Below are 18,960 nucleotides of genomic sequence, written 5' to 3'. Positions count from 1 at the left end.
TCTTCTCTTCTGGCAAATCCTGCCCTTCTTTCATGGCATAGCCCACCTGCAACTTCCTCCCTCTTCCCCTGGTGGAAACCATCACTCCCTTTCTCAAACCCCCTGCTCTTGATCCTGCTTCTCTTGGGACCCTATAGAGCCCACTTGATAGTGTCAGAACAGGCCATCATGAGATGCTGGGCCCATTTATGACCTGACTCCTGGTTACACTCTTCTCCCTGCCAACCATTTCTCACAGTATGTGAAATGGCTAATTATCTCATTATATCTGTTCCACTCCCAAGACTCAAGCTTCATGTTGTGATTCTTGTTTCTCTGATAGCAAAACTAAGGTTTGTGGAGGATGTGACTTGCCCGCAGTCACTGAAAAGGGTTGGGCTAAGCTTGGACCCAAATTTACATTCTTGAAGTGCCCCACAATTACAGTTATTGCTGTGATTAGCTTATGGAGGGAGAAGACTTATCTTCCCACTCAAAATGTGGGGGTTCACAGTTCTGGTCCTATGCTATCATCCTGTCCCACCCTCCATCCTGTCTCTCACTAACGACCTATGTCCCAGACCTAGAAACCCAGAATTCTCATCAGAGGCTTGGCCCCACTTCTCTTCTTGCAGATGCATAAGATCAGTCACTCCTCAGGTGTGGCCTTCCTTCTCTGGCTGGCCTGCCTTGTTTCTTTATGTAATATAACCCTTGCCTCCCACAGAATAGGCCAGAGGTGGTAAGCTGGAGTTGACTGCTTAGGAAGGAAGAAGAAGCATGCCATTCTCTGGCCCATCTGAGCCACCATCTGGGGAGGGGGCACAGGACAGCAGGGCTGGGGGCCAGGCTGGGAATCAAAGGTGAGCTTTTGACCAGCCCTCCTGTTGGGGCTTCCCTTGTGGCTCAGAGGTTAAAGCGTCTGCCTGCAATGTGAGAGACCTGGGTTCAATCCCACTCTGGTATTCTTGCCTGGAGAATCCCGTGGACGGAGGAGCCTGGTGGGCTGCAGTCCACGGGGTTGCAAAGAATTGGACATGACTGAGCGACTTCACTTTCTTTCTTTCTTTCTTTTCTTTCCTAGTAGGAGGTAGAAGGATTGAGAAAAAGATTAAATGGAATCCTTCAATTGTTTCTGTGTTGTTTTGTTTTGCCACACTAAGTGGCTTGAGGGATGTTAGTTCCCCTACCAGGGGTTGAACCCGGGCCCTGACAGTGAAAGTGCAGGGTCCTAACCACGGGACTCCTAGGGAATTCCCAGAATCTTTCAATTGTTGAATTGAAATTTATGGAGCCCAGATTCCATGCCACTGTTAGGGCTGAATGAGTAGGAACTGCCATTGAAGTTCGCAGCTAATGTGACCTCAGAATTGAGGTCAAAGTTCATCTTAGTCACTCAGGGAAACTGAGACCCAGAAGGAGGATGAAGATGGTAGTGTATAGTGGTTTAGCCAGTGACAGAGCCCAATTCTTTTTCCCCAACTTCTGGATCTCCCTGTGGCTGCCAGCCTGGGGCTCAGAGGACTCAGAAACTCAGAGGTGCCAGGATCAGCCAGGAGGTTGTGACCTCACCCTCCTCTCCAGCTCAGGGAGGCAGGAGATGGGCCAGGCAGGATGCAGGATGAGGGAGCTTGTAGGAGAAAGTGCTGCAGCTGGGGGCTGCTTCTATGCTGTCACTCAAGGCAGAGGAAGGGAAACCTGCTAACTGAAGCTGCTCTTTGTCCTGCTCATTGAGTGACAGGACCACAGAGGACAGAGACACAGACATCATCCTCTCCTAGTATCTCTCCCACTTCTCAGGTGAGCAGAACCAAGGAGAGGGCCCATTACAGAGGAGTCAGTGCAGGAGAGCAAATCCCTGATGCCAGAGTCTGGCTTCTTCTGCCATGGAGCCAAGTGTGACCTGGAGCCTGGCATGGGGTGGAGCTGCAGGAGTCAGTGAAGGCTCTGGAGATGTGTTCAACAGACACTTCCAGGAAGCCTTCTGGGATCACAACACCTTCCCTCCATCCTCCACAATCCAGCCCTGCCCTTTGGGGCAGCATCTCTGCTCAGCAGAACTCCAAGTGTTGGTTTCTGGGAACATTGTACTGGAGCCTGTGGGCTTCGAAGAGGTTTTCCAGCTCGTTCATGTAATGCTGGTGCAGCCTGTCCACCTCCTCCTGGGAGGGATGTGGTGTCTTCTGTACCTTGATGGGCTTCCCCACTGCAAGACACAGAGGTGAGTGATGGCCCAGAGCAGGAACCACTGGAGTCCCAGGATCCCATGGGCCAGGACTCCATGGCAGAGGTCACACCTGCTGAAAGGTGCCTGTACTGCCTCCCTTCCAATTGTATTTTGGGTGACCTAATCTGGATATTAGGGCAACTCCAAGCTCTGATGATAAAATGCCACAGGCTGCATGACCTCCTGCTAGGCAATGTATTAGATACTTTAATGCATGATCTCTTTATCCTCTTAGAAATCCTCCAAAGATAGAACTTGCTTTATTCCTTTTTGACAGCTGAGGTGTTAAACTCACCTCAGGGAGCTTAAGTAACTTGTTTAATGTCACATAGCTAGGCAGAATCAGTGTCAGGTTGTAAGCCCTGGGAATGTGCTCTTAGTCTCAAGGACACGTGGACATGGGAATCTCAGATGCCATGATTGGACACACCCAAATGTCTGGGAGGCGGTGGGCCACACCCCAAGCACCCTACTTCCCTCTCTCTTGCTATGCTAGAGGGCAGTGCCCCCCATTCTAAGGAGGAAATAGGAGGCCCTATCAACTTCCTTCCTCTGGTTCTATCTGGCTCAGAAAGCAGCTGTCGTGTCTTCTCTCCAAAGTCATCTGGAGGCAGCAGCCCTATAACATTCCTGAAAATATCACCCCCAAATCCAGGGAAACTCTTGACTGCCTGGACTCAGCTAAAGGTAACTGGGTGAATGGAGATAAACAGACTTCTCATTACAAGCTTTGCCATTGCAAGATATTTGGAATCCAAGAGGAGAGCAAATGAGATGACCATATAACTGAAAAGATGGTGTTAAATCCATGCACTAAAGCCCATGCCCATTATTTATAGGAAATTCCTTCAGGCTCTCTTTTGTAGCCTGATAATGGCTATTATACACAGTTCTAACAGACCTGGAGTGCACGTCCCTATATCCATCTTCCCCAATAAGCCTTTTGGAGATTGTCTTCTCAGAAGTAAGAACTCCTTCCTCTAGCATAGTAAAAGTCAAGTAGATCCTGACTCAAATCTCAGTTGTGTTACTCAAATGCAGGGTCATCTTTTGGAAATGATTTACCTTCTATAGGTCTCATTTTGTGATCAGTAAAATGAGGATGATAGTTTTTGCTTCCAAGGTTGTAGGGACAACTGAGAAGCCGCATATAAGTAGCCAATGCAGTGCCTGGCACAGTAGGTGCTCAGTTATCAGTAATGGCAACTGGTCTTTATGCCCCTGTTACTCTTCTCATCTCAGATGCCTTGCATCTGGGTTACTTGCCTATATGTCCATTTCCCAGTAATAATTTGAAGCGGGGATGGAGTCAGCGTTCTAGGAATTAATTGCTTAATTAAAGATATGGAGGGAGATTAGAAAGAAATAGTGTAGTAGGAAAATACTAGTGGAGAAAAGGATGCTGAATAACTTGGTTTACGTGGAATACCAATAAAACTCCAAGACAAGGAATCTGCACCATCTACGTAGGCCACCGGCTCCCGCTTGAATAGCGGAGGGTGCCCCACCTTGGGCTCCCTCTCACGTGGGTCTTAGAAGCTGGGGCAAGTAAGTACACATGGGAAGCCTCCATGCTCCAGAAGGGAATTCAGCCAGAAAAATGGAGAGAACAAGTAAAGACCACACGGCAGAAACCAGTCTTTCCAGGAACTGGTCCCCTTTCTTTATTTTTCAGGTCTGCTTATATACTTTTTGTTATAGATACGGATGAATACAGAGTCACGCGGGGTCAGCAGACCTGACCCTTATCAAAATCAGGTACTTTATACAAATGTATACAAAGGTCTTAGGGGCTTTACATCATCTTCTGGTCATGAGGCCTGCTAACATTTTATGACCCTTTCTTTCTGATAACGGTCAGTCAACCAGAAAACTTATTTTTTCCAGGGGTGATTCTTTCTTAAACCAGGTGCCACACTCTGAAGGTACCAAATAAAGTAGCATTCCTATAGGGTGAGGGTGTAGTGGGTTACAATTAAGAAAGGAATTTACTTAGCCTAAGGTTCAGTTCAGTTCAGTTCAGTCGCTCAGTCGTGTCCCACTCTTTGTGACCGCATGAATCGCAACACTCCAGGCCTCCCTGTTCATCACCATCTCCCGGAGTTCACTCAGACTCGCGTCCATCGAGTCCGTGATGCCATCCAGCCATCTCATCCTTGGTTGTCCCCTTCTCCTCCTGCCCCCAATCACTCCCAGCATCAGAGTCTTTTCCAATGAGTCAACTCTTCTCATGAGGTGGCCAAAGTACTGGAGTTTCAGCTTTAGCATCATTCCTTCCAAAGAAATCCCAGGGTTGATCTCCTTCAGAATGGACTGGTTGGATCTCCTTGCAGTCCAAGGGACTCTCAAGAGTCTTCTCCAACACCACAGTTCAAAAGCATCAATTCTTCGGTGCTCAGCCTTCTTCACACTCCACCTCTCACATCCATACATGACCGTAGGAAAAACCATAGCCTTGACTAGACTGACCTTTGTTGGCAAAGTAATGTCTCTGCTTTTCAATATACTATCTAGGTTGGCCATAAGTTTTCTTCCAAGGAGTAAGCGTCTTTTAATTTTATGGCTGCAATCACCATTTTCTCATGATGTACTCTGCATATAAGTTAAATAAGTAGGGTGACAATATACAGCCTTGACATACTCCTTTTCCTATTTGGAAACAGTCTGTTGTTCCATGTCCACTTCTAACTGTTGCTTCCTGACCTGCATACAGATTTCTCAAGAGGCAGGTTAGGTATTGGTCTGGTATTCCCATCTCTTTCAGAATTTTCCACAGTTTGTTGTGATCCACACAGTCAAAGGATTTGGCATAGTCAATAAAGCAGAAACAGATGTTTTTCTGGAACTCTCTTGCTTTTTCGATGATCCAGTGGATGTTGGCAATTTGGTCTCTGGTTCCTCTGCCTTTTCTAAAACCAGCTTGAACGTCAGGGAGTTCACGGTTCACGTATTGCTGAAGCCTGGGTTGGAGAATTTTGAGCATTACTTTACTAGCATGTGAGATGAGTGCAATTGTGCGGTAGTTTGAGCATTCTTTGGCATTGCCTTTCTTTGGGATTGGAATGAAAACTGACCTTTTCCAGTCCTGTGGCCACTGCTGAGTTTTCCACATTTGCTGGCATATTGAGTGTAGCACTTTCACAGCATCATCTTTCAGGATTTGAAACAGCTCAATTGGAATTCCATCACCTCCACTAGCTTTGTTCGTAGTGATGCTTCCTAAGGCCCATTTGACTTCACTTTCCAAGATGTCTGGCTCTAGATGAGTGATCACATCATCATGATTATCTGGGTCATGAAGATCTTTTTTGTACAATTCTTCTGTGTATTCTTGCCACCTCTTCTTAATATCTTCTGCTTCTGTTAGGTCCATACCATTTCTGTCCTTTATCGAGCCCATCTTTGCATGAAATGTTCCCTTGGTATCTCTAATTTTCTTGAAGAGATCTCTAGTCTTTCCCATTCTGTTGTTTTCCTCTATTTCTTTGCATTGATCACTGAGGAAGGCTTTCTTATCTCTTCTTGCTGTTCTTTGGAACTCTGCATTCAGATGCTTATATCTTTCCTCTTCTCCTTTGCTTTTTGCCTCTCTTCTTTTCAAGCTATTTGTAAGTCCTCCCCAGAGAGCCATTTTGCCTTTTTGCATTTCTTTTCCATGGGGATGGTCTTGATCCCTGTCTCTTGTACAATGTCACGAACCTCATTCCATAGTTCATCAGGCACTCTATCTATCAGATCTAGGCCCTTAAATCTATTTCTCACTTCCACTGTATAATCATAAAGGATTTGATTTAGGTCATATCTGAATGGTCTAGCGGTTTTCCCTGCTTTCTTCAATTTCAATCTGAATTTGGTAATAAGGAGTTCATGATCTGAGCCACAGTCAGCTCCCGGTCTTATTTTTGTTGACTGTATAGAGCTTCTCCATCTTTGGCTGCAAAGAATGTAATCAATCTGATTTCGGTGTTGACCATCTGGTGATGTCCACGTGTAGAGTCTTCTCCTGTGTTGTTGGAAGAGGGTGTTTGCTATGACCAGTGCATTTTCCTGGCAAAACTCTATTAGTCTTTGCCCTGTTTCATTCTTCATTCCAAGGCCAAATTTGCCTGTTACTCCAGATGTTTTTTGACTTCCTACTTTTGCATTCCACTCCCCTGTAATGAAAAGGACATCTTTTTTGGGGTGTTAGTTCTAAAAGGTCTTGTAGGTCTTCATAAAACCGTTCAACTTCAGCTTCTTCAGCATTACTGGTTGGGGCATAGACTTGGATAACTGTGATATTGAATGGTTTGCCTTGGAGACGAACAGAGATCAGTCTGTCGTTTTTGAGATTGCATCCAAGTACAGCATTTCAGCCTCTTTTGTTGACCATGATGACTACTCCATTTCTTCTGAGGGATTCCTGCCTGCAGTAGTAGATGTAATGGTCATCTGAGTTAAATTCACCTATTCCAGTCCATTTTAATTCGCTGATTCCTAGAATGTCGATGTTTACCCTTGCCATCTCTTGTTTGACCACTTCCGATTTGCCTTGATTCATTAACATGATTAATCTTAAAGGTTAATACTTATTTCTGCTATATGCTAGTTATATTCATTATAAGGGCAGGGAATATGGAGATTTAGCAGCAAACATTGGCCCAATAAATGAAAAACCCTTCACCAATATAATTCCTAGTCAACCCACTATACTAATAATTTCTAACTTCCTAAAATAATCTGCCTTTAGAAAGTTTAAAACATCTCATGCCTCTCATGGTTGGGAGGCTGTAAACAATCACATGTGGCTGGACAAAGCTGTTCAGGCAGGCTAGATAACCTTCAGAGGAGAGGAGTTTTTAAGTTGAAATACTCTTGTCATGCCCAGGAATTTTTATTAACTGGAGCTGTAGGTTAACTCCTTCTCCAAGAGAGGTGGTGGGGGGACAGCCCCCCATAAAGTCAGAGGTGTAGATGAGAGCATGAAGCATTAAAGTAGGCAGACTCTGGTTTGGGGGCTAGATGCTCGGGAACAGGGGGTTTCCTGAGGCTCGATCCGGCCTTTGCATATGCCAAAGCCTCCTTCCTCATGACTTTTGCCACGGGCAGAGTTCCTCACACTGTCTCCCAGCAGCCTTGCATCTGGGTTACTTGCCTATATGTCCATCTCCCAGGAATAGAACCTGAACTCCAGGAGGACAAGGATGTGTCTGGCCCATTTCCATTCCCCTTCAGCCCAAGCCCAAGTCCCTTGCCCTGTAACCCAACACCTCCCAGCCTGGATTTTGGCTTACCCCCAGCATTGATGGGCTGGCAGTATGGATTAAGACCGAAAGTGTATTGGAAAACACCACAGCCATAAAAGAGTGGAATGGAAGCTCCCACAATCTTCAGAATTTTGTTCCCAGAACCAGTGCAACCAGGAACCAGGGGAGTTCTCAGTCTGGTTAAACATGTCATTCTCTCCAAAGGAGAAGATCAGCACCAGAGCTGCTCTGGAGGGAGACAAGAGACAGGGCATGTGGAGGCGCAAGAAGGCACAAGCTGGTCACTAGCTTCCTGCAGGGACATAGTGAGTGGGAGCTGGAGCAGAGGACAGAGTCATGGACCAAAAGTAGGAGGTCTCGGGTGTCTCTCAGACCTGCCACAGCCTTGCTTTATGACTCAAGCAGTTACTACCTCCTCTTGGGGCCATCACCTCCCCATTACACCATGACAGGGAGACCAGAATGCTACAGACAGTCCTCTCTGATTTAAAACATCTGCAAACTTTCTTTAAAAATCTCTTCTGCCCCAGCTAGCTTATAGTCTTAAAGAGTGCTTCAGGATAAGAGAACAGCTTTAAGCTACTTCATAAGCTCCATTCTCACAGAAGCCTTAGGTCTCAGATCTGATGCCAACTGTGGGCATTATGACCCTTCACATCTAGTCCCTTTGATCACCAAGTCTCCCTTCTAGAATCTTCTCTGGGTATTTGGGCATGACACAATATATCTAGGGCTTGGTGGCTCAGATAGCAAAGAATGCCTGCAATGTGGGAGATGTGGGTTTGATCCCTGGGTTGGGCAGATCCCCTGGAGGAGGGCAAGGCAACCAACTCCAGTATTTTTGCCTGGAGAATCTCCATGCAGAGAGGAGCCTGGTGAGCTACAGTCCATAGGTTCACAAAGAATTGGACACTACTGAGTGACTAAGCATAGCACAGTACAGTACATCTATAACCAAGGTAGAATCTTCACTGTGAATGGACTGAGCATCTCTTGCCAAAATAGGATTTACATTCATCTCTCAGTCTTTCCAGCAAAATACAATCTTTGTCAATCTCCAGCTGAACTAAGAGCCCTCGCCCTGATACCCATGCATCAGGGTGAGCCTGATAAAGCCCTTGTGGTTCCACAGCCTGGCATCCAGTGACACCTGGACATCCCCAACAATGATGGACAGCAGGTTACTGCCTCCTTCCCTGCTCAGAAAGTGAGCAACACTCTCCCTGTCTACTGAGACCAGCCCTGGGGAGAGAGGATGGTGGTTAGATACAGGATAAAGGGGGCAGGGACTGTGGGGGTGGGGGTGGTGTACCCTGAGCTCCCCTCTCCCAGGTGGGAGCTCCCTGAGGACTGGGACAGAGTCCTTTCTCTCCACACAACCCCTCACCGAGCTCATTGCTGGGCATAGAACTGTGGGAAGTGCTTCCTTATATCTAACCTCCTTTTCTAATATACATACTCTTAGAGAAAGTTCTGATTGTTGGCAGCCCTTCCTAAAAACCCCCCTCATGTCTCCAGCCCTCATATACCGGGGCAATCCAATGGTTGGAAGACTTACCCCCTAACATGATGTAATCCCTGACCAAGAGGACCTGGAAAAACATGTTCAATGTCATAAGATGTGGGCGGATACCAGGGAAGATCAAGGAGAAGCCTGTGCCCTCAGTGCACAGGTTGGTAACAGTTCCAATGCCCATGATCCCGTGGGGGTGGTAGGCAGTGAAGTAGTTCCGGGAGGGGTCCAGCTCGGCAGTCTTGACCAGCTGCAGGGATGGCAGCCTGGTGAATCGGGGCTGCACCTCATGTCCTCCCTGGTCTCTGTTCTGACTTTCTGTGCTGATCTCTTCTATGTCTCCCCTGTGCCCAAGTGCTATCACACCCCCATGTGAGTGTCCTGAGGTTAGAGATGCCTATCTGAGGATCCTTGTCCCCACTGCAGGCCTGGAGCAGAAGAGATGCTCTGGGAGACTGTGGAATGAAGAGGGAGAGGGAGCAGACTCATGAATGGATGAAGCCGATTCAGCCCACCTGGGAAGGAAGGCCTCCTGCCCAAGGCAGAGGTAGGACTCCTGGCAGGGTGACAGGGACACAAGCCTCTGTCCTATGTGAAGAGAGACCTTGTCCCAGGCAGAGCCCACCCAGGATGAAGGAGCCATCACAGGAGAGAGTGAGCATCTCTCCAAGGACTGTGGTAGCTGGGGTTCTATCCCAGATGGAGGGCTGGACCCCTGAGTTGCTGTGACTCAGTGTAAGAGACCTCAGGGTGCTGAAGGTAGGGGCTGGGAGGAAGGGCATGAAGTCTCTAGTGATGCCCGCAGATGTGGGTGGGGAGGGTCAGGGAGCTGTCATGCCAAGTCTGCAGCACTTCCTGACACCAGGTCACAGCCTGCCCACAGCACTACACCCCTGCTCAGGCCTTGGCCTGTGTAGACACTGCTGCTCCAGGATAATGAAATCTTCACAAAGAAACCTAGCTCCTGGACTTATCATCAGCATGAGGTGGAGGCAACTTGTCCTAGGGGAAACACTGCCTGATTCTCCACCATTAGTTTTCTCTCTGCTGGCCATTTGGTGCTACTGCCCCTCCTGTGGATATGGCAATGCCAAAAGACTTTTGTAGGAAGGCCATAGGGTATACTTAGAAAGGTCCAGTACTCTAAAATAGTTTTCTAAATTTACTTATAACTCTACCAATAGACTGTATGTATTAAATCAGTGAGAATTGAAGGAAGTTCAGAAATGCAAGCTCATTTGACAGAGTGCAGAGGCTTTTGAATGCAGGGGAGCACCAACAGAGAGGGGCTCCCTACCTGGGACCATGAACATGTTGTCCTCCCCAAGATCCCTGAAGGACCTGTACTATAAATATGTGTGGGCATGTTGAAGGGTCTCCTGGGAGGTGAAGAAGTGAAGTCGCTCAGTCGTGACTGACTCTTTGCTACCCCATGGACTGTAGCCTACCAGGCTCCTCAGTCCATGGGATTTTACAGGCAAGAATACTGGAGTGGGTTGCCATTTCCTTCTCCAGGGGATCTTCCTGACCCAGGGATTGAACCCTGATCTCCTGCATTGCAGGCAGATGCTTTACTGTCTGAGCTACCAGGAGGTGGTTAGGTCTAAAATCTGCAGGTCAAATCCCCACTCTTGCAGGCCCCCAGCCCAGGCTAGGTGAGGCAAAGTGCATGTTATCTCTCTCTCTGCTGGCTACTTTGTGCTCTTGCCCCTCCAGTGGATATGGCGATGCCTGAAGACTCCAGGGGGCAACAATCCTGAACACTGTGTAGGTGGAATTTCTGCAAATCAAGTTCGATGTCCCACCACTGTCAATAGTTTTAGGGCTGAGAAATCCCCTTGGAACCTCACGAAGGAAGGAGCAGAAAGGGGGTGCAAAGGACAGGCACAGAATTGCTCAGCATCATTTTTTTTCCCCAGTCATGCATTTGACAGTAACTCCGGTTGTAAAGAAAGCCAGATGCTGTCCTGAGGTCTCCAGGATGGCCTGATGTCTCATGGAATCCACAACCCAATGATGTATGCTGTATCATCTCTACATATGAAGAAATGGAGGCTCAGAAAGGCTATTTTATTATACTCAGTAAGGTGTGCAGTAGGTAGGTTGCACACATGGTATTAGAACTTTTTCTGCCCAGGCCCAAAGAATACATTCCATATATTTCTTCTCTCCTGTGTGCAGAGGACAGCTGCCTGCCCTGGCCTGGCACTGTTTCCCTTCTGCCTTTCCTACCCTATCTGGTCAACGAGCCATCCTTTCCTCTCTGATTACAAACTGAGTTTATTCTCTCTGTGATAAAGGAAAGAGCAGAATGGAGTTGGTCAAATCAATGTTTTCTTCCATCAGGACTGATCTTTGGGTCCATGGTCAGGACTTCACAATGGCCATGAGGAGCCCTGAGTCAGAGAATCAGAGGCACTCAGAGTAGGAGGGAGCAGACTGCTTAGGGGATACATGGAGAAACTGAGATCAGAACAGGAAAGGCTTTCCAAGAATGCATACCATACCCAGATGCAACAGGATAGAACCTGAGAACCAGTTCAGGGCTCTCTGTTTTGCTTTCTACCCAGAAAGGCACTAATTGTAAAACTAGTAAAAGAACTTCCTGTGTGACCTTGGTCACACCTTCCTCTCTCCTGGTTGCTTGTCTCCTTATATGATGAACTGTAAGGCCAGAAGGTCTCTAAGGACATGACTTTATTACCTGCACCCTCAAGCATGGCTGCTGAGAGGTGCAGGTTAAGTTACATATGTGTGTCACACTAGATGGCCCACAAGACTCCTTCAAATCCTGTTCATTTATCAATCCTCATATCGGCCCTACATCTCTGCAGATGGAAAACCATGGACAGACAGAGGCTGGACTCTCTTCCAGGCCACATAGTGGTGGAAGCCTGGTTCATCTCTCCCAGCCCAGTACCCTACTCACTGCACACAGGATCACACTTCCCCATGGACACATGGGGCACTACAGTCCTGGCCACTACCCAGATAGCTCCATTACTCACCAAGGTGGGGAAATAGTCTTTTACGTACTTCCCTAAGATCCAGGACCTGAAGGCCTGGATGTGCCTGCCTCTGTGCAGTGGAGAGTTTCGGTCCAGCTACCACCAGGTGGCATGCAGGATAGTGAAGATCCAGAATCTTGTGAACAGGAGGCCTATGAAGACCACATAGCAGATAAAGGCTGGGAAGGGAAGCAGGAGCTTTAGTGGGCACTAATGGCCAGGGTGAAGGATGCACTCTCCCCGTAGGCCCAGCACTAGCAGCACTGTCCTGTCCAGCCCCCACCCCAGGGGGAACAGGTCAGCCTCCCCAGTACTCCAAGGAGGAGAAAATGCAGTTGAGGATGTGCCACACTGGGACCCTGGGTTTGACACCAGGACTAACTCCAAACTCACTTGTTCCCACTGTCCCACGCTGCCTCATTCACTCTGGTTTTCCCTTCCCTTTCCCTCCCTGTCTGTTAAGAAGTCTTTCTTTCCTCAGTGCTCAATAAATTCCCAGGAGCCCAGTGACTGCATAAATTGTTTCCAGTTAGCATTCTTTGGAACCTCAGAGAAATGGAGACATTCTTTCTGCCCAGCCCTCCTTCTGTATACTCGCTGTCCATCTTCCTGTAGATAAATCCCACTAGATTCCTCCCTCTACTTAAACTTCTCATGACTGAGGCACAGCACAAGCAACTCAGCCTGACATTCAGGCTCCTCAAGAAACTTGCTCCAGCCTACCTCATGCACAGGCCCCATAGCTTCAGCTACGCTGAGCGGCTCAGCGCTCCTCCGACTGCCTGAGCTCCTTCAACCTCTTAGCTTTCGCTCATGCAGTTTCCTCTGCCTGCCATGCCCTTTCCTACTGAAGGAAGGTTGAAGAGGCCAACACCTGACTGGACTGTAGGTTGGGGGTGCAGCAGGGCTAGGACTGGGCCTGACGAGGAATTTCTATCTGATCCTTGATTTTCAGTCCCTACCACAGGCTCACCTGGTTTCATCTCAAGAGTCAGGTGCTATGATACCAATGGAGCCTAATTTCCAGGGAATATTGCCCCTTCCAGACCCCATTCTCTCCTCCTGACACCATGCAATCAAATTCCTTAAGAAGGTCAGCTTCCATTTCTATTTCTTTTGGAGGAAGGGTAGCCGGGCTCTTTCCCAGCATGCTTCCAGGAGGAAGGCACTCTGGACTCAGTCTGAACAGTAGTAAAATACAGAATCTGGATAAAGTAAGTTGAGGCTCACAGATGTTCACTTCCCAGAGAGCTCCTGTGATGTGCCAGGTGCTGGTGGTACAGCCATGCCTGCCCTCCTGGAGCTGACTGTCTCAAATCCAGGGGATGGAGAAAGGATGCCACTGGGAAAGTTGGTCAGGATTTAACTTCAATTTTATTTACTGAGTTGAAAGAGACACATGTACCCCAAAGTTCATTGCAGCATTGTTTACAATAGCTAGGACGTGGAAGCTACCTAGATATCCATTGGAAGATGAATGGATAAGGAAGCTGTGCTACATATACACAATGGAATACTACTCAGCTATTAAAAAGAAAACATTTGAGTCAGTTTAACTAAGGTGGATGAAATTGGAGCCTATTATACAATGAAAAGTAAGTCAGAAAGAAAAACACCAATACAGTATGTGAACGCATATATATGAAATTTAGGAATACGGTAACGATGACCCTATATGTAAGACAGCAAAAGAAACACAGATGTAAAGAACTTTTGAATTCTGTGGGAGAAGGCGAGGGTGGGATGATTTGAGAGAATAACATTGAAACACATATATTACCACATTTAAAACAGATGACCAGTGCAAGTTTGATGCATGAAGCAGGACACTCAAGGCGGATGCTGTGGAACAACCCAGAGGGATGGGGTGGGGAGGGAGGTGGGAGAGCGGTTCAGGATGGGGGGACATGTGCACCCATGGCTGATTCATGTCGTTATATGGCAAAAACCACCACAATATTGTAAAGTAATTAGCCTCCAATTAAAATAAATTAATTAAGTAAAATTATTTATTTATTTTTTTTATTACAAATGTTTAATTTGAAGAAAACAATGACCCAGTTAGATCTCTGCCCTGGGGCAAAATTAAAAATCTGTTTTGGTTTTTCCCGCTTTCAGAAAGCCAGTTCTAGAGAATCAAATCAAGTTGTTATTAGTGGCTCCCCAGAGGGTTGGATTTAGGGGACATCTTTCACTTTGGAAACACATTTTGTTTGAATGTGTTACAACAGCAAATATTAGCTTTAACCAGAAAAAAATAGTTAGGGAAAAAACACATTTTGGTCATTTATACTTGACCAGAAAGACTTCCCTGCACTTCACCATCCCCCTTATCCCAAACCCAAACTTGGGAGTCTTTTCAGTCACTTAGGAAAGAGACTTCTTTCACCTCATAATATCAAGTGGGAAAATGTATCACCCTACTTTACCAAGCCCAGAGAGGGTATGCAAATTGCCTAAGCTCAGACAGCAAGCTAGTAGGATGGGACCTGGCATTCATTTCTACTATTTTGGCTCCATCATGCTCCCAACATTCATTCATTCAACAAACATTCATTGCCTTCAACCCTTCTAGGATCTGGAAACACAGCTGAGAACAAGCCCAACTGTTTGAATGGAACTTACCTTCCTGTGTGAGGTGTGAGAGTTACAGAGGAGAGGAAAGGAAGCGGAGTGAACAAGTAACCCATTGGAAACTATTGGTACCTATGCCCTGAGGTCACCGTGACAGGCCCTAATTGACCTCTCTGGCCACTTCTTTGCCCCTCCCACAAATGCATATTTTACATCCAGTGTCAACCAGCTGTCCAACGTAAGTATGGGGTTCACTCCCCCACTGAAAGCCCTTAATCTCCTGTCAGCCTTTAAATCCTTCCCAGAAGATCCATCTCCTACTATGTCTGGGAAGAGGTACCTTCTTTCCACCTACCCTCAGCTTCCCTAGACCAGGGGAGGCAATCATTTACCTAAAGGGACAGATTGTAAATATTTTAGACTTTGCCACTCAGCTCAAAAGGCAACTTGGAGGATATTACATAGACACAAGATCATGTAAAATGTAAAAACCATTCTTAGCTCATGGGCTGTGCAAATACAAAAAGGGTTTGGTTCATGGGGCATAATTTGGTGACCTCTCATGTAGACTGTGGCTACTCCTTGCCATCATCATTCTACCCCCTAAACCGTCAACAGAGTAGAAACCCCAAATGCAGCCACAGAGACCTGTACCCAAAGACTGAACCTTGTCCCTCCCATACCTAAAGCCTCCTGGAGGTCCTCTTTGTCCCCAGGATAAGGGACAAGGTACATGCTCCTGACATTGGTGGGCTCACGTCCTCTTTCTCAACTTCTCTCCCTCTAGCTCCCGGTCCAGGGCTACTTGACCTCCCTGTGTTGTTCCTGATACTCCCAGGTCCCAGGCTGGGCTGGAGGTGGGCACAGCTAGTCAGACACACTCCTGCTCACAAAGCTCCCCCAAGGCCAGGTGAGAAAGATGTCCCTCATCCTCATGATCCCCAAGTGTCAGTCTACCTGGTTCTGGACCCCCAGTGCCTTTCATCCAGGAGCCAAGGGACTTGTCCCCTGCCCTAGGGTAACCCTCCTCCCCATGCTCCACACTTCCTCCCACACCCTCAGCCCTTTCTCCTCCCTCTGACTCCTTCCCTTTCTTCCTTTGGAAGCAGAGGGGCCCAGACTTACAGTCTTGGATATTTAGGCACTCAGCTTCTCTGCTCATCTGTGTAATGAGGGCAATCAAGGATATTTAAAATGTCTAATAATCATTAGGGGCTTCCCTGATAACTCAGTGGATAAAGAATCCACCTGCAATGCAGGAGACACAGGACACCAGGATTTGATCCCTGGATTGGCAAGATCCTCCAGAGGAGGAAATGGCAACCCACCCCAGTATTCTTGCCTGAAAAATCCCATGGACAGAGGAGCCTGGTGGCTTATGGTCCAAAAGGATCACAAAGAATCAGACATGACTGAGTGACTGAGCCCAATGACTCTTAAGACAGAGACACAAGTCAATCATCAGGGATGCGGGGAGCAGGAAACTGGGGGCTTTACTTGGGATGAAAATTTTAGCTGCTAAAGTTGGAGGAGGTTCTAAGGGACCACCTGGTATATGTGTGTGGTATGTGTGCTGGGTTTGTGGTGCCTATGTGTGTGTGAGTTTGTGTGTGAATGTGTGAAATGGCTGTAGAGTAGTCTGTACAGAGTATGTCCATAGTTTAACACCAGGATAGACAGCTTTCCAGGTGGCACCGGTGGTAAAGAATCTGCCTGCAATGCAGGAGCCCAAAGAGATGCAGGTTCAATCTCTGGGTCAGGAAGATCCCCTGGAAAAGGACTTGGCAACCACTTTAGTATTCTTACCTGGAAAATCCCATGGACAGAGGAGTCTGGTGGGCTACAGTCCATGGGGTCACAGAGAGTTGGATAGGACTGAAGTGGCTTAGCGCAGCAGTGGCATCTGTGTACAGGCTGAATACCAGCAGGTACAGGGGGAGCATTTTCTACCCAATCTGGTGCCAGCAGGGGAGATGAAGAATCTCACACACTTCTAGTCACTTTCCTTTCCCAGTCCTCAATCCCGGGCCCTCCTCAAAAATGCTCCCTTCAGCAGAGCTGAACTTGGCATGTTTGAGGCCTTCCTGTCATAATGGATATGTTCACTGTGGGAGTAGGTTGGGTACTAGATCCCACATACCCTCTGGGCTCCCTACCCGGGGCCAGGCCAGGGCTGAGTTGAGAAGAGTGAGCACATTTCTTCCTTTCATCCACAGCCCCTCCCCGATAAGGTCAGCATCCTTGGGCCCATTCTGCAGATGATGAGATGGAGGCATGGGGAGGCTTGGCATGGGTCCTCCAGGGTCCCACAGCCAGTCAGTTGCCCAGCCAGAGCCTGACCCAGCTGTGCTTCTCATTCGCCCATTCCCTATGGGCCCCTGCTTCATTCCCCCTCCTGTTCATCCCTATTCCCCTCTCTTTCCTCAACCACCAGAGTCAGTCTTCTCTTCTCTGAATGAAAAGCAAGAACTCAATCCTGTCTGAGCAGTCTGAGCAGCCCAAATGTCCCAGAATCACCGATTCCTTCCTCACAGCACCAAGCATCTTGAGGTGGGTCCCTGTCCTGGTATTCAGGTGGAACCCACAGCCCAGGAGGGCTAAGAACCCTGCCCAAAGTCACAGGTGAGGGCTTCTACCCCCCAGACCCAACAAATTCCCACCCCCTGCAGAGGCCTCCAGGAGGGCCAGTAGCCTCAGCAGTCCCCTCAGGACCTACATCTTTGTCCCATCAATACACTGTGTGTACCTGGAATGACAGGAACCCACAGTCTCCTGTCCCCCAACCCAGCCCCCTTACTCAGGGCAATGATGCAGAAGACATACTGCAGGACCGCGAAGTTCTGCAGTCTGCGCTCCCATGGCAAAAACAAGGGCACAAACTCCACCATGCGGGCTCCTCTGTTGGCTCCTGAGCCTTCCCTGAGCTCTGCTGTGGTTGGAGACACCTGCTGGCTTTTGTTTCTGCCGGAGGTTGTCTAAGCATTTGTGGGGGCTGGGGAGGGTGAGTGCCCAATCCAACCCAGCCCCAGTGCCTCCCTGCCCATGCTTGGCAAGGACCTCTTTCCTAGGAGAATTCTTTGAGCCCACTATCCTAGACCCAGGTAGAGATGGAGGGAAAAAATGCATTTGCTTCCTTAGGCAATGCTTTATCTGCCAGATCATTTTTTATCAAATCTTGCCCGTTTCTTGGTAGGTGAAGCACCAAGTATAGTGTAATCCTGTCCTCTTCATACCTTCCCAGCAATAAACAGTTGTCTTCTTTCTCTTGCCAGATCACTGTTCCCCTCCACAAATATGCAGTAATAGCTTCTATCAGAAATCTCTTGGCCCCATCATCTCCTCCATCTTGTGCCCTTTTCTTCAGCTCACCTGCATAGCACAACTCATGGAATAACTGTCTGCATTCCATATCCTCCCCTTCCATTCTGTCCTCCCTCCTCCAGACTTCAGATGTCACTGTTCCATGGAACTGCTCTTGACAAGTTCACCAGTGGTCTCCATGCTGCCAAATCCAGTGGTCAATTCTCAGCTCTCATCTTGACCTCTTAGCAGCCTCAGACACAGCTGATCCCTCCCTCCTCCTTGAAACCATTTGATCTGTGGATACCACACTCTCCTGGTTTCCCTTTTGCCCCTCTGGCTTCCCCTGGATATCCACAGTGGTTCTTATCCTTCACCAGGCTAAGTGTTTAAGGGCCCTCCTGCCCCTCTCAGCCATTGGACCCTCCCTCCTTTGCAGAGACCTCATTCAGACTCATGGCCTTGGAGTCTGTCTATAGGACGAACACTTCCAAACTGCATCTCCAGCCTGACTTCCCTCTGGGCTCCAGACTTGACTATGTAGTTGGGTACTTGATATCCTCCCTGGTAATCACAGCACCTCAATCATAGTCTGAATAAAACTGAACTTGACCTTCCCTCTCCTGCCCAGACCAGCTTTTCCTCTGCTCTTTGTCATCTCAGGAAAGGGAACTCAATGACCTGGTTCCTTAGACCAAAACCTTAGAGTCACTCTGGACTATTTCTTTACCTTTCCATTCCCCTCTCTCAGCCTGTTCTCCTAAATCTCTCCCTTAAAATGTACACTTTGAATTGAAATATATCAAACATACAGGAAAAGGCACAAACCCTAAGTGTAGGAGTGATGCATTGTCCCAGAGTGAACATACTTGTGTGATCTCCGCTCTGACTGACAAATAACACCTTGTCCATCACTCCTCTCCCCAAATTTCACACAGCCTTGTCTCTGCTTTGAGCTTTATAATAAGTGAGTCTTACACAGTATGCATTTTGGAACTGACTCTTTTGGCTCAAGATTGTATTTTGAGAGTCGTCCAAATTGTGTGTATTTGTGGTACGTTTGTTCTCATTGACACATAGGACTTCACTATGTGAATAAGCCACAATTCTTGT

At 47.7% G+C, this 18,960-nt stretch overlaps 1 pseudogene; it reads right to left on the bottom strand.

The window, feature by feature from the left end:
• Positions 1–2,030: 2,030 nt before the first annotated feature.
• On the bottom strand, positions 2,031–17,435 carry LOC101109997 (2-acylglycerol O-acyltransferase 2-like; annotated as a pseudogene).
• Positions 17,436–18,960: the final 1,525 nt, after the last annotated feature.

This window comes from Ovis aries, chromosome 15, assembly GCF_016772045.2.
Source record: "Ovis aries strain OAR_USU_Benz2616 breed Rambouillet chromosome 15, ARS-UI_Ramb_v3.0, whole genome shotgun sequence".
NCBI classification, from domain to species: Eukaryota; Metazoa; Chordata; class Mammalia; order Artiodactyla; family Bovidae; genus Ovis; species Ovis aries.
This window is presented reverse-complemented; position numbering and strand designations above follow the sequence as displayed.